Source organism: Nerophis lumbriciformis, linkage group LG11, assembly GCF_033978685.3.
Source record: "Nerophis lumbriciformis linkage group LG11, RoL_Nlum_v2.1, whole genome shotgun sequence".
Taxonomy (NCBI): domain Eukaryota; kingdom Metazoa; phylum Chordata; class Actinopteri; order Syngnathiformes; family Syngnathidae; genus Nerophis; species Nerophis lumbriciformis.
In genome coordinates this window covers 33,294,308-33,309,891 of record NC_084558.2, presented here as the reverse complement: position 1 = coordinate 33,309,891, position 15,584 = coordinate 33,294,308, and positions in this window count along the sequence as shown.

Sequence of the window (15,584 nt, the reverse complement as noted above, 5' to 3'; positions counted from 1 at the left end):
CATAACAAACAGAACAACCGCATGTGCATGTATAGCCTTATCTATATTGGAAAATGTATGTGTGTGAGAGAGAATCAACAGCTGATACAATGGACTCATACTATAATGAAAGTAAATCATTGATTTCCAGAATATGTGTAATTTATTAATGCTGAAATTCTGACAACGATAGTTTACGCCATTTACGCAAGCGTTCTTCTTCGCCTCCTCTTTGGGTTTGCCGTTTAACCATCAAACAAACGCCATGAGAACATCGCCCCCTGGAGTCACAAATTATGATGGGTAACAGATTTCGGTACAACACCGGAAAACGCACCCCTGCCATAATATGCACCCCCTGACGCGGGAGCGCGCTTACGTCAATCGGTTGCATCACTCGTCTCGAAAAGTATATCTAACTCGGCTGTTGGCTGAAATCGCCTCTTTTAAATCGCCTCTTTCGACATAAAAAAGTACATAAAGTGAAATAATCCAAGTTTTCTTTACTTGTGCTTTACTTGTGGATGAATTAAAAATTGTGAGCCTTTAATGATTTCGCCGTCATTCAAGTGGCTGAAATCGCCTCTTTCGGCATAATAAAGTACATAAAGTGAAATTATCCTTACTTGTGGATGGATTCCAAATTGTGAGCATTTAATGATTTCGCCGTCATTAGATCAGATAAGGCGAAAATAATAACCAATTAATATTGGAATATTTGCTGTCCCGAAAATGTATTGTCTAGCAATTGACAGCTATGCTGTAAAGAATATGTACACCAAAGTAAACCTCTATATGTACTTTTTTAGAGACATCAAGAAGAACGAATGTTTGCTGCTTCATTCGACGTGTTGTCGTGATCCAATACTCGTATTTTAAAAACATTCACAAATAACGTTACCAAAAGTACCCGATGTACCAGAGGCGGAGTTATGGGGGGGAGGGGGGGGGGGGGGGGGGGGGGGCGCGCATTTCCCACCTGCCACAGAATGCACCCCCCATCTATCTCTGGCTAGGAAGGTCCTACAGACATGAAACTCACCCTGGTTACTCATCATAGCCCCCCGGGTATACACTGAAAACCATGTGAAAATTGGACTACCAGAAGTGGAGTTATGGGGGGGTGCATTACCCACCTGCCACAGAATGCTCCCCCCATCTATCTCTGGCTAGGAAGGTCCTAGAGACATGAAACTCACCCTGGTTACTCATCATAGCCCCCTGGGTATAAACTGATAACCATGTGATGATTGGACTACCAGAAGTGGAGTTATGGGGGGGGGGGTGCATTTCCCACCTGCCACAGAATGCACCCCCCATCTATCTCTGGCTAGGAAGGTCATAGAGACATGAAACTCACCCTGGTTACTCATCATAGCCCCCTGGGTATACACTGAAAACCATGTGAAAATTGGACTACCAGAACTGGAGTTATGGGGGGGGGGGTGCATTTCCCACCTGCCACAGAATGCACCCCCCATCTATCTCTGGCTAGGAAGGTCCTAGAGACATGAAACTCACCCTGATTACTCATCATAGCCCCCCCGGTATACACTGAAAACCATGTGATGATCGGACTACCAGAAGTGGAGTTATGGGGGGGGGGGTTGCATTTCCCACCTGCCATAAAATGCACCCCCCATCTATCTCTGGTTAGGAAGGTCATAGAGACATGAAACTCACCCTGGTTACTCATCATAGCCCCCTGGGTATACACTGATAACCATGTGATGATTGGACTACCAGAACTGGAGTTATGGGGGGTGCATTACCCACCTGTCACAGAATGCTCCCCCCATCTATCTCTAGCTAGGAAGGTCCTACAGACATGAAACTCACCCTGGTTACTCATCATAGCCCCCCGGGTATACACTGAAAACCATGTGAAAATTGGACTACCAGAAGTGGAGTTATGGGGGGGTGCATTACCCACCTGCCACAGAATGCTCCCCCCATCTATCTCTGGCTAGGAAGGTCCTAGAGACATGAAACTCACCCTGGTTACTCATCATAGCCCCCTGGGTATACACTGAAAACCATGTGAAAATTGGACTACCAGAAGTGGAGTTATGGGGGGGTGCATTACCCACCTGCCACAGAATGCTCCCCCCATCTATCTCTGGCTAGGAAGGTCCTAGAGACATGAAACTCACCCTGGTTACTCATCATAGCCCCCTGGGTATACACTGAAAACCATGTGATGATAGGACTACCAGAAGTGGAGTTATGGGGGGGGGGGTTGCATTTCCCACCTGCCATAAAATGCACCCCCCATCTATCTCTGGTTAGGAAGGTCATAGAGACATGAAACTCACCCTGGTTACTCATCATAGCCCCCCCGGTATACACTGAAAACCATGTGATGATCGGACTACCAGAACTGGAGTTATGGGGGGTGCATTACCCACCTGTCACAGAATGCTCCCCCCATCTATCTCTAGCTAGGAAGGTCCTACAGACATGAAACTCACCCTGGTTACTCATCATAGCCCCCCGGGTATACACTGAAAACCATGTGAAAATTGGACTACCAGAACTGGAGTTATGGGGGGGGGGGGGGGGGGGGGGGTTGCATTTCCCACCTGCCATAAAATGCACCCCCCATCTATCTCTGGTTAGGAAGGTCATAGAGACATGAAACTCACCCTGGTTACTCATCATAGCCCCCCGGGTATACACTGAAAACCATGTGAAAATTGGACTACCAGAAGTGGAGTTATGGGGGGGTGCATTACCCACCTGCCACAGAATGCTCCCCCCATCTATCTCTGGCTAGGAAGGTCCTAGAGACATGAAACTCACCCTGGTTACTCATCATAGCCCCCTGGGTATACACTGAAAACCATGTGAAAATTGGACTACCAGAACTGGAGTTATGGGGGGTGCATTTCCCACCTGCCACAGAATGCACCCCCCATCTATCTCTAGCTAGGAAGGTCTTACAGACATGAAACTCACCCTGGTTACTCATCATAGCCCCCCGGGTATACACTGAAAACCATGTGAAAATTGGACTACCAGAAGTGGAGTTATGGGGGGGTGCAATACCCACCTGCCACAGAATGCTCCCCCCATCTATCTCTGGCTAGGAAGGTCCTAGAGACATGAAACTCACCCTGGTTACTCATCATAGCACCCCCCCGGTATACACTGAAAACCATGTGATGATTGGACTACCAGAAGTGGAGTTATGGGGGGGTGCATTTCCCACCTGCCACAGAATGCACCCCCCATCTATCTCTGGCTAGGAAGGTCATAGAGACATGAAACTCACCCTGGTTACTCATCATAGCCCCCCCTGTATACAGTGAGAACCATGTGAAAATTGGACCTCCAGAGGTGGAGTTATTTGCATTTTCAGGCAGGACGTTCAGGCCAGCTGCCTGAGAATGCACCCCCTATGTTTTTCTTGGTATGTACAGTGTCCCCAGCTCTTGGTACATGGGACTTCTCTAACAAAGTTTACCTCACAATAGAGATAAAGTCCCTGTCACACCAAACATCATAAATAGATCGGTATTACGATAATATAATCTGAAACCAGTCTTGTAATTAAATAGGTTTTTTCAGGTCAGAGGAGAAGAAATATAATTTCAAATAAGGTATAATGCAATTTATTTTAATACAAATAACAAAATCCACCAATAGTTAAATAATTTATATATACAATATTCAAAGTCAAACGTCAAATAAAGTGAACACAAAGACAATCAATCAATCAATCAATCAATCAATGTTTATTTATATAGCCCTAAATCACAAGTGTCTCAAAGGGCTGCACAAGCCACAACGACATCCTCGGTACAAAGCCCACATAAGGGCAAGGAAAACTCACCCCAGTGGGACGTCGATGTGAATGACTATGAGAAACCTTGGAGAGGACCGCATATGTGGGTAACTCCCCCCCTCTAGGGGAGACCGAAAGCAATGGATGTCGAGTGGGTCTGACATAATATTGTGAGAGTACAGTCCATAGTGGATCTAACATAATAGTAAGAGTCCAGTCCATAGTGGGGTCAGCAGGACACCATCCCGAGCGGAGACGGGTCAGCAGCGCAGAGATGTTCCCAACCGATGCACACACCCTAACCCCCTTTTTAGACCAGTTGATCTGCCGTTTCTTTTTTTTTCTCCTCTGCTCCCCTCTCCCTTGTGGAGGGGGTGGGGGGCACAGGTCCGGTGGCCATGGATGAAGTGCTGGCTGTCCAGAGTCGGGACCCGGGGTGGACCGCTCGCCTGTGCATCGGTTGGGAACATCTCTGCGCTGCTGACCCGTCTCCGCTCGGGATGGTGTCCTGCTGACCCCACTATGGACTGGACTCTTACTATTATGTTAGATCCACTATGGACTGTACTCTCACAATATTATGTCAGACCCACTCGACATCCATTGCTTTCGGTCTCCCCTAGAGGGGGGGAGTTACCCACATATGCGGTCCTCTCCAAGGTTTCTCATAGTCATTCACATCGACGTCCCACTGGGGTGAGTTTTCCTTGCCCTTATGTGGGCTTTGTACCGAGGATGTCGAGGATACCTTGTTTGATAAGAAATTATATTTCTTCTCCTCTGACCTGAAAAAACCTATTTAATTACAAGACTGGTTTCAGATTATATTATCGTAATACCGATGTATTTATGATGTTTGGTGTGACAGGGACTTTATCTCTATTGTGAGGTAAACTTTGTTAGAGAAGTCCCATGTACCAAGAGCTGGGGACACTGTACATACCAAGAAAAACATAGGGGGTGCATTCTCAGGCAGCTGGCCTGAACGTCCTGCCTGAAAATGCAAATAACTCCACCTCTGGAGGTCCAATTTTCACATGGTTTTCAGTGTATACCCGGGGGGCTATGATGAGTAACCAGGGTGAGTTTCATGTCTCTAGGACCTTCCTAACCAGAGATAGATGGGGGGTGCATTCTGTGGCAGGTGGGAAATTCACCCCCCCCATAACTCCACTTTTGGTAGTCCAATTTTCACATGGTTTTCAGTGTATACCCGGAGGGCTATGATGAGTAACCAGGGTGAGTTTCATGTCTCTATGACCTTCCTAACCAGAGATAGATGGGGGGTGCATTTTATGGCAGGTGGGAAATGCACCCCCCCCCCCCATAACTCCAGTTCTGGTAGTCCGATCATCACATGGTTTTCAGTGTATACCGGGGGGGGGCTATGATGAGTAACCAGGGTGAGTTTCATGTCTCTAGGACCTTCCTAGCCAGAGATAGATGGGGGGAGCATTCTGTGGCAGGTGGGTAATGCACCCCCCCATAACTCCACTTCTGGTAGTCCAATTTTCACATGGTTTTCAGTGTATACCCGGGGGGCTATGATGAGTAACCAGGGTGAGTTTCATGTCTGTAGGACCTTCCTAGCCAGAGATAGATGGGGGGTGCATTCTGTGGCAGGTGGGAAATGCACCCCCCCCATAACTCCAGTTCTGGTAGTCCAATTTTCACATGGTTTTCAGTGTATACCCAGGGGGCTATGATGAGTAACCAGGGTGAGTTTCATGTCTCTATGACCTTCCTAGCCAGAGATAGATGGGGGGTGCATTCTGTGGCAGGTGGGAAATGCACCCCCCCCCCCCCATAACTCCACTTCTGGTAGTCCGATCATCACATGGTTTTCAGTGTATACCGGGGGGGGGGCTATGATGAGTAACCAGGGTGAGTTTCATGTCTCTAGGACCTTCCTAGCCAGAGATAGATGGGGGGAGCATTCTGTGGCAGGTGGGTAATGCACCCCCCCATAACTCCACTTCTGGTAGTCCAATTTTCACATGGTTTTCAGTGTATACCCGGGGGGCTATGATGAGTAACCAGGGTGAGTTTCATGTCTCTATGACCTTCCTAACCAGAGATAGATGGGGGGTGCATTTTATGGCAGGTGGGAAATGCACCCCCCCCCATAACTCCAGTTCTGGTAGTCCAATTTTCACATGGTTTTCAGTGTATACCCAGGGGGCTATGATGAGTAACCAGGGTGAGTTTCATGTCTCTATGACCTTCATAGCCAGAGATAGATGGGGGGTGCATTCTGTGGCAGGTGGGAAATGCACCCCCCCCCCCCCCCATAACTCCACTTCTGGTAGTCCGATCATCACATGGTTTTCAGTGTATACCGGGGGGGGGGCTATGATGAGTAACCAGGGTGAGTTTCATGTCTCTAGGACCTTCCTAGCCAGAGATAGATGGGGGGAGCATTCTGTGGCAGGTGGGTAATGCACCCCCCCATAACTCCACTTCTGGTAGTCCAATTTTCACATGGTTTTCAGTGTATACCCGGGGGGCTATGATGAGTAACCAGGGTGAGTTTCATGTCTGTAGGACCTTCCTAGCCAGAGATAGATGGGGGGTGCATTCTGTGGCAGGTGGGAAATGCAACCCCCCCCCACCCCCCCACCCCACCCCACCCCCCACTCCGCCTCTGGTACTTCGGGTACTTTTGGTAACGTTATTTGTGAATGTTCAATTTGAAACTTCTTAAAACCAAATCAAAGGTAGATATCAGATGCATTCATTTATTTATTCATCCATCCACCCATGAGCTCCTTAAAGTTAAAGAAAATGTCATATTTTTAAAATACGAGTATTGGATCACGACAACACGTCGAATGAAGCAGCAAACATTCGTTCTTCTTGATGTCTCTAAAAAAGTACATATAGAGGTTTACTTTGGTGTACATATTCTTTACAGTATAGCTGTCAATTGCTAGACAATACATTTTCGGGACAGCAAATATTCCAATATTAATTGGTTATTGTTTTCGCCTTATCTGATCTAATGACGGCGAAATCATTAAATGCTCACAATTTGGAATCCATCCACAAGTAAGGATAATTTCACTTTATGTACTTTATTATGCCGAAAGAGGAGATTTCAGCCACTTGAATGACGGCGAAATCATTAAAGGCTCACAATTTTTAATTCATCCTATGGCAGGGGTGCGTTTTCCGGCACAACAGGTGTTCTACATCTTGTGAGACAATGTCAGCCAACCCCGGAAGTTAACTGAGCTGTCAATGAAATGTGAGTTCAGATATTTTGTTTCTTTTTTTTTTCACGTTTAAAAAGGTTTTTTGCAATTTAAATTTTGACAGTACCACATAAGATATGGGGTTAATTACTGATGCTTGTTTATTGATTTTTAAATGCGCTAGAAAATAACCCGTTTTGTACAATGCCCAGTATGTGTTTCTGTATATTATTTCTCCAGCAATGGTCATGTGGTGACATCAATTATGGTATTTTGAGAGGTAATCATTGAAGTCGGTCTTCACTGAAGGCCTAGGTTGGAAACGCACGGCCCGCCACTGGAAATGACACCTGTCACCCAGAAGGTAAGACAATGTACAAAAGGCATCTTATGGGAAAACTAATTATTGAAACTACTGTTTTTTGTACAAGAAGAGTAGTTCAAACTGAATTTACTTTTGTGTATCTTTCTGCTTCAGATGAATGAAATAAGACGCATCAACGACTATAGTGTCCACAACATAAAACCCTCCAATCACAGTTCAAACCTTTTAATAACATTCAGTCAGACCTCATTACGCTTAATTGTATATACAGAAATGTGCAATTACCAGTACCAAGACCAATGTACATTTTATGAATAGCTGTGCACGTGGGAAAGTAAATATTTTTTTTTTTTAAATAATAATTTTGCTCAGTTGAGAAAGGAGTACACAGCTTGGGGGCAACAAACAAATACTTCAACCTACTCTAAACAATCAAAAATTTCAATCAGATTCTCAACATAAAATCATCCCATATCTTTGTTGGTGTTCTTTTTCCTATTTGGACAACATGCTGCAAACTTAATGATAATGTTAGTGTGGTTTATCCAATGAGTTGGTAGATGAGTAGTGATTCACCTCAGTATAGTCGAGCCACTAACTTCACAATGCTCAAGACATGAAAAAAACTTTCAGAAAAATAGCGGACGTGAAACACAATTTGTAGCATTGTCCACAAGAAGAACAAACAATTATTAGTCTCTTAATAATATTAATACAACATTTTGTTCTCTAAAATATGGAGAGCCCATTTCAGTGAGCTTACCAATCAATCGTGTACCACAAGGGTGTCCAAAGTGCAGACCTCAGCTATTTTTTTTTTTGCATCAACCCACGGCATGTTGAAATAATACTTAAAAGTTGTAATGTGAACAAGAAAATGTTGTAATGTTGCAACTTACAAGATATTACACTTGTACTAGTTGCTTTGGCAACCTACTCTGTTATAGAGAACAAACAAATGGGATAAAATTACTATGATATAAAAAGGGGTAGGGTTAAATAAACTCTGCTTCTTCCAACTCCTATTCGGACGTGCTGTAATGAAACAACTGGAAATATGTGATGCATTACATTGTAATTGTTTTGTATGCATGTTTGAAATAAACTGAAACTAAGATCAGAAGGATTTTTTAAATGTAATTAAATTAGGGCTGGGCGATATGGCCTTTTTTTAATATCGCGATATTTTAAGGCCATATCGTGATACATGATATATATCTCGATATTTTGCCTTAGCCTTAAATGAACACTTGATGCATATAATCACAGCAGTATGATGATTCTATGTGTCTACATTAAAACATTCTTCTTCATACTGCATTAATATATGCTACTTTAAAACTTTCATGCAGAGAAGGAAATCACAACTAAAAAAAATCACTATTTTTTTCATACGGTGTTGATCTGGAAATGTTTGCCTCGGCATTTTGATGGTGTGGACGTGTGGCACCGAACGGAGATGTTGACATGCGGAGTAAGCACTGTTCATTCTCTAGCAGGTGACTTTTCAAATGATGCTACGTATTAGCAGTAATGCTACCTTTTTTATAGCAACGCTTTCGCCCCACACTTGACAAATTACGCTTGTCTGTTTGACATATTCCCTCTCTTGAAGCCAAACCACCGCCAGACGATGGACTCCCTGCTGTTTTTTGGGGGAATTAATTATTCCTTCATTTGTTACCAGATTTGCACCTTCTCTCTCTTGTATTACCTCAACACTCACACCGCTCCGCTAGCATCACAGCTAACGATAGCCATGCTGCTACCTCTTTGCTGCGAGAGGGCATATACATATGTGACGTATGACGTGACAGTATGTGACGTGTGTAGAAGCTGCGCTTGCTGTCTGTGAGAAGGAGAGACAGGAAAGAGCGAGGAGAGCCTGTAGTGTAATGCCAGCAGCTAAAAGCAACTGCGTGAGAACGCATACTCGAATATCACGATATAGTCATTTTCTATATCGGACAGAGACAAACCCGCGATATATCGCGTATATCGATATATCGCCCAGCCCTAAATTAAATGTTTCTTTATTTAACTTCTTTGCATATATTTGACCTACATTGGGTTGTGTTTACTGCGTTTAATAGACAAAGTGGCCTCTACATTCTTAGATTTTTTTGTATGGAGCTCTAAGAGAAAATATTTGGACAGGTAGAAAACAGAGTTTAGCTCTATACATGTTTTTCATTGAAGAATGATGATTTGACACTTTTGCTGAATTCAAATGTGGATTATATGGTTTAACACCAGATGTATATTACAAATTTAGCTAAAATGTTTTGCAAATTCGAAGTAGTAACACATTAATTTTAAAATGGTACTTAAATTAGCCCAAAATTATTCATATCCTGTCTTGCGGTCCTGTTCATTACCTTTATGGACATAATTTATAGGTGCAGTCAAGACTGTGGAGGGTTTCCAGTGTGGTGGCCAGAGAATCGCATCTCTGCTTTTTGCAGATGATGCGGTCTTGTTGGCTTCGTCAAACTGGGACCTTCAGCCTTCATTCGCAGCCGAATGTGAAGCTTCAGGTATGAGGATCAGCACCTCCAAATCTGAGGACATGGTTCTAAGTCGAAAAATGGTGGACTGCACCCCCGGGGCAGGAGTGAAGTTCTGCCTCAAGTGGAGGAGTTCAAGTACCTCGGGGTCTTGTTCACAAGTGAGGAAAGAATGAAACACAAAATTGTCAGACGGATTGGTGCAGCGTCGGCAGTGTTGCAGTCACTGCACCAGTCTGTTGTGGTGAAGAAGGAGCTGAGCCAGAAGGGGAAGTTCTTGATTTACCCTCACCTATGGTCACAAGCTTTGGGTAATGACCGAAAGGACAAGGTCGCAAATACAAGCGGCAGAAATTAGTTTTCATCCGCAGGATGTCTTGGGTCACCCTTAGAGATAGGGTGAGGAGCTCGGTCATCCGGGAGAGACTCAGAGTAGAGCTCCATTTATGGATGGCACAGATAAACCGTGACGAGATCCTGAGGCCCGTTGTTGTGCCATTCACCCCAGACCATCACCTCACGTTGCAGCATGACAATGCACAGCCCCATGTTGCAAGGATCTGTACACAATTCCTGGAAGCTGAAAACATCCCAATTCCTGCATGGCCAGCATACTCACCGGACATGTCACCCATTGAGCATGTTTGGGATGCTGTGGATCGTGTTCCAGTTCCTGCTAATATCCAGCAACTTGGCACAGCCAATGAAGAGGAGTGGACCAACATTCCACAGGCCACAATCAACAACCTGATCAACTCTATGCGAAGGAGATGTGTTGCACTACGTCAGGCAAAGGGTGGTCACACCAGATACTGACTGATTTTATGACCCCCAATAAAGCAAAACTGCATTTTAGTGTGGCCTTTTATTACAGCCAGCCTAAGGCACACGTGCAATAATCATGTTGTTTAATCAGCATCTTGGTATGCCACACCTGTGAGGTGGGATTGATACTCTTGGCAAAGAGAAGTGCTCCTAACACAGATTTTGACAGATTTGCGACAATATTTGAGAGGAATGGGTATTTTGTGTAGAAAGTAAAAGTTTTAAATCTTTGAGTTCAACTCATGAAAATTGGAAGTAAAAACAAGTCTTATTATTTTTGTTCAGTATATATCCACATACAGGTATATACAATAATAATCTGACGTACTTCCGAACTGTATAGAGAAAGTTACAGTAATTTGCAGTAACAAAAAAGCTCTTATGTTTTTTATTATTCCAATTCAGTGTGCTCAACTGTGACAGTGTACCACTGATAGTCCCACACACTAGGTGTGGTGAAATTACTCTCTGCATTTGACCCATCCCCTTGTTCCACCCCCTGGGAGGTGAGGGGAGCAGTGAGCAGCAGCGGTGGCCGTGCTCAGGAAGCATTTTGGTGATTTAACCCCCCAATTCCAACCCTTTATGCTGCGTGCCAAGCAGGGAGATAATGGGTCCCATTTTATAGTCTTTGGTATGACTCGGCCAGGGTTTGAACACACGACCTACCGATCTCAGAGCGGACACTTGTGTTGATCAAGTTGTGGCTTGTGCAGCCCTTTGAGACACTTGATTAAGGGTGTGATTAAGGGCTATATAAATAAACGTTGATTGATTGATTGAAGTTTACACAACTGTTTTCCCACATGATTGGCGGTTGCAGTGATTTAAGTCGGCATATTGATTTAATATCACATGTAAAATAAACATGTTAAAACACAGTACAACCTGCGATAAAGCCAAATTGTCAGGGGAAAATCTAAATTTTTCGCCACGCAGCAAAGCAAGGATCATAACGTAAATACGATCGTGTGTATAAATAGAGAATGTATAGGAGTGATTCTCAAACTGTGGCACGTGTACCACCGGTGTTACGCGGGCTCTATCTGATGGTACGCCAAAGAACCACTTGATTAAAGTACAGTGTTTTGATTTTCCTTCATTAAAACACAGTGCTACTGTTTAAACTGTGTATAATGTTACAGTGGCCAAAATATTAAATATACTTGTCAAACTAGACTTCTTTCTTGTGTTTAATGAATACTAAGGCCTACTACGCTACTGTATTTTAATGTTGGTCATTATGGTGAAACTAGGAGAGCCAGGGTTTTTCTTAGGTGATAGGTTAAGAACCACTGATGTGTAGGATTTGTAATACTATCAGGAAATGGTCAGCAACTTCAGTTTCCTAAAACAATACTTGAAGCAAGCTAACAGCCTGAAAAACAAAACATTACCTTAAACTTTTATTTTCAGTCCCCCCATCAGACCGTGATGACACTAAATATTGAGAGTATGTAAAAGCCCACCCCTCCCTTTTAACTTCCCTGATTACCTCCTTAAATGTTTTGTAATCAACTCGAAACATCAAACACAACAAAGTGTGGGGAGAAAGTGTTTTGCATATTACCCACCATGCTTTGTAGTGCTGTTAGGTGGGTGTAATTATAACATGTTTATAGTGCTTTTATAATGAATAAAGTGGGTATTGTGTGGCATGTGTGTGTTGACTTAATGTGTTGTGTTTTATTACCACCATAGTTGGAGAAAGCTAGTTTGGATTGCTACATAAACATATGCTCAGACACCTCAGTAAATGTGTAAATTCATCAACTTTAGTATATTAAAAATTATGTATCTTGAGGGCCAGTTTGAAGACAATGGCGAGCAGTAATTTGGACACCCCTGAGTTAAACCAACCCACTTATTTTCTACAACGTTTCTAATGGCATGAGATAACATCTCTTCGGCTGTCTCAAATTGAAGTGTGTACCTTTAAGTTTGTACACAATGTACACTGTGTACAGTGGTGCCTTGGGGCTACCAGTTTATTTTGTTACGTGATGCAGCTCGTACCTCCGAAAACTGGTATTGCAAAACAGCATCGCTCATTGAAATTAAACCCCAAAACAGCCCAATTTAACAGCCTTTTAAAAAGTAGAACACATTTTAGATAGACATATTGTATGAAAAGCAATATACAAACAACTGTATAGTTTAATGAAGTAACGTAATAATAATGTACAGCATTTACCTTGGAGAGTGAACTTCTACAGTATCTCCTTTGAGCTGCTTCTCCGTCAAACACACCATCAGCAGCCTCTCCCTATTTTCATGGATTAATACATCTTAATTTAACGTCCTTGGCTGGCATTATCGACTCTTTCTGGTTTTAGTATAGTGCAGACAAGCAGTGATACTACGCTCCAACAGCTTCAACAAGTTAACTCGCTACACGTTCGGTCAAGTTTTTTGAGTCCTCCACACTCACGTTCTTCGTTGTTGTGGTTGGAAAAACAAAGTTATATCGATCTCTAGCTGTATGGTATTGCTAGCGAGTAAAACAAGATGTTTTGGTAGGATCTTATAAGGTTCAATGTGACATTCACTACAACAACTAGTGGTGTGGAGGATCGTAACCCAATTTTTGCTTGCAACCTGAAGCATAGCAATTGGCCCAGAACAGCTAGTATCCTGAAAAATTCATAAGCTGGGACACTCGTATTCCGAGGTACCACTGTACTTAGTTACTGAGGGTGTGAATTTTGACAAGCACTGTTCTAAATTGATTCATCATTGCACACTTGCAGGAAATGACTATCAAATGTTTGTACTCACTTATTCATCGGTTTACGACTTTCTACCACTATTGGTTGCTCCTCGGTCGCCATCATTTTCCGCCAAGGTTGGCGAAAATAGAAAGTGGTAAGTATATATAACTGCACATTCACCATTTTGAGTGTTTTGAACTCCACATTCGGGTACTGGCAGTACTCTTGCATTTTGCTCTACTTCTCAGTGTGAATGCACTATGCACTCAAAAGACTTGAGTGTAAATACAGAAGTGCTATTGATGCCAGTGTTGTACTGAGCAAATTAAGAGTTTCCAGCACAACTTCAAATGATGTAGCCCTTCGTTGTAAATTGCATTGAATTGCAACATTTTGAAACATAAAATAGTTTGCCATTCAATTTGTTCAACACTATTACAAGCAGTCAGCGTTCATTCAAAGTGGCCCTTTTTTGAACAATTGTACATATTGCAAATGTGATTTACAATGGGTCCAATCATTTTGAATGGAACATAGTTGACATCATGTTGTTCTTTAAACTTCATAATCCAGTAGTTGAGCCTGAATCAGCAGCATTTCTGCTGGTTGCAGTAATGTACATTTTGTCAGAATTTTCCCCCCGAAATGCTATTACTAAACAATCAACAACAAATCAACATAACTATGCCAATCCTTCATTTGTTTTACACAAAAGCTTGCATTCAAGGAAGCAGCCTACTAGAGATGCGCGGATAGGCAATTATTTCATCCGCAACCGCATCAGAAAGTCGTCAACCATCCGCCATCCACCCGATGTAACATTTGATCAGAACCGCACCCGCCCGTTGTTATATATCTAATATAGACGATGCAAGGCATTAGTGAGGTTATAAAGCTTTTGCCTGTTAAAGAAAGGAGACTGATCCAATGCAGCACAGACATTCGCGTGCCACCCTGTCACGACCCAGACGCACACCAGTGCGCAATCATATGGGAGCCGCGCTGAGCGCACCTCCAAGTGCGTCTCGCTGCCGGCGACGGCCGGGTATGGGCCCGACGCTCCAGCGCCATCCATTTTCAGGGCTAGTTGATTCGGCAGGTGGGTTGTTACACACTCCTTAGCGGGTTCCGACTTCCATGGCCACCGTCCTGCTGTCTATATCAACCAGGGTGAGCCCCACCCCTTTCGTGAGCACACTGCGCGCGGAGTGACCCCTCTTACGCGCCCCCGGCAACAGGGGTGGCGGGCAGGTAAGCTGCGCGGGCGGAGCGCGCGGAGTGACCCCTGTTACGAGCCCCCGGCCACGGGGGTGGCGGGCAGGTAAGCTGCTTACTTGCTGCGCGTGACGCCGGCCGCGGCGAAGGCGGACGAGGCGGGGTGTCGGTGCGGTGGGCGCGGTGGTGACCCTGGACGTGCGTCGGGCCCTTCTCGCGGATCGCCTCAGCTACGGCTCCCGGTGGGGCCCTCGAGTCCCTTCTCCGCTCCGTAAAAGTGTCCATCTCTTTTTTTTTTTTTCTTCTGTTGTGGCATATGCAGCAGGTGCCTGCTCGTTTTTCGTATGTGGGTAACAACATTTAACTATGTATATATATTTCCGAATTGGTTTAACTGCCACCCGCCTGAATCTATTTAAAATCAAAATTTTTTAAATTTCAACCGCCCGACCCGACCCGACCCGCGGATAAAATCTATCCATCCATCCATCCATTTTCTACCGCTTATCCCTTTTGGGGTCGCGGGGGGCGCTGGAGCCTATCTCAGCTACAATCGGGCGGAAGGCGGGGTACACCCTGGACAAGTCGTCACCTCATCGCAGGGCCAACACAGATAGACAGACAACATTCACACTCACATTCACACACTAGGGCCAATTTAGTGTTGCCAATCAACCTATCCCCAGGTGTATGTCTTTGGAGGTGGGAGGAAGCCGGAGTACCCGGCGGGAACCCACGCAGTCACGGGGAGAACATGCAAACTCCACACAGAAAGATCCCGAGCCCGGGATTGAACCCAGGACTACTCAGGACCTTCGTATTGTGAGGCAGACGCACTAACCCCTCTGCCACCGTGATGCCCTCTAATTTTTTTTAATTTCATCCGCCCGATCCGCGGATAATCCGCGGTTGTGCCCGCAAACCGCGCATCTCTACAGCCTACATTCGGACACAGGAGCTTTTCAATGAAACCTTTTTGATCCTCATAGTCTATCTAGTTTGTGTGTTTGCAAAATCACTAATCAAGGCTATGATCCCCTT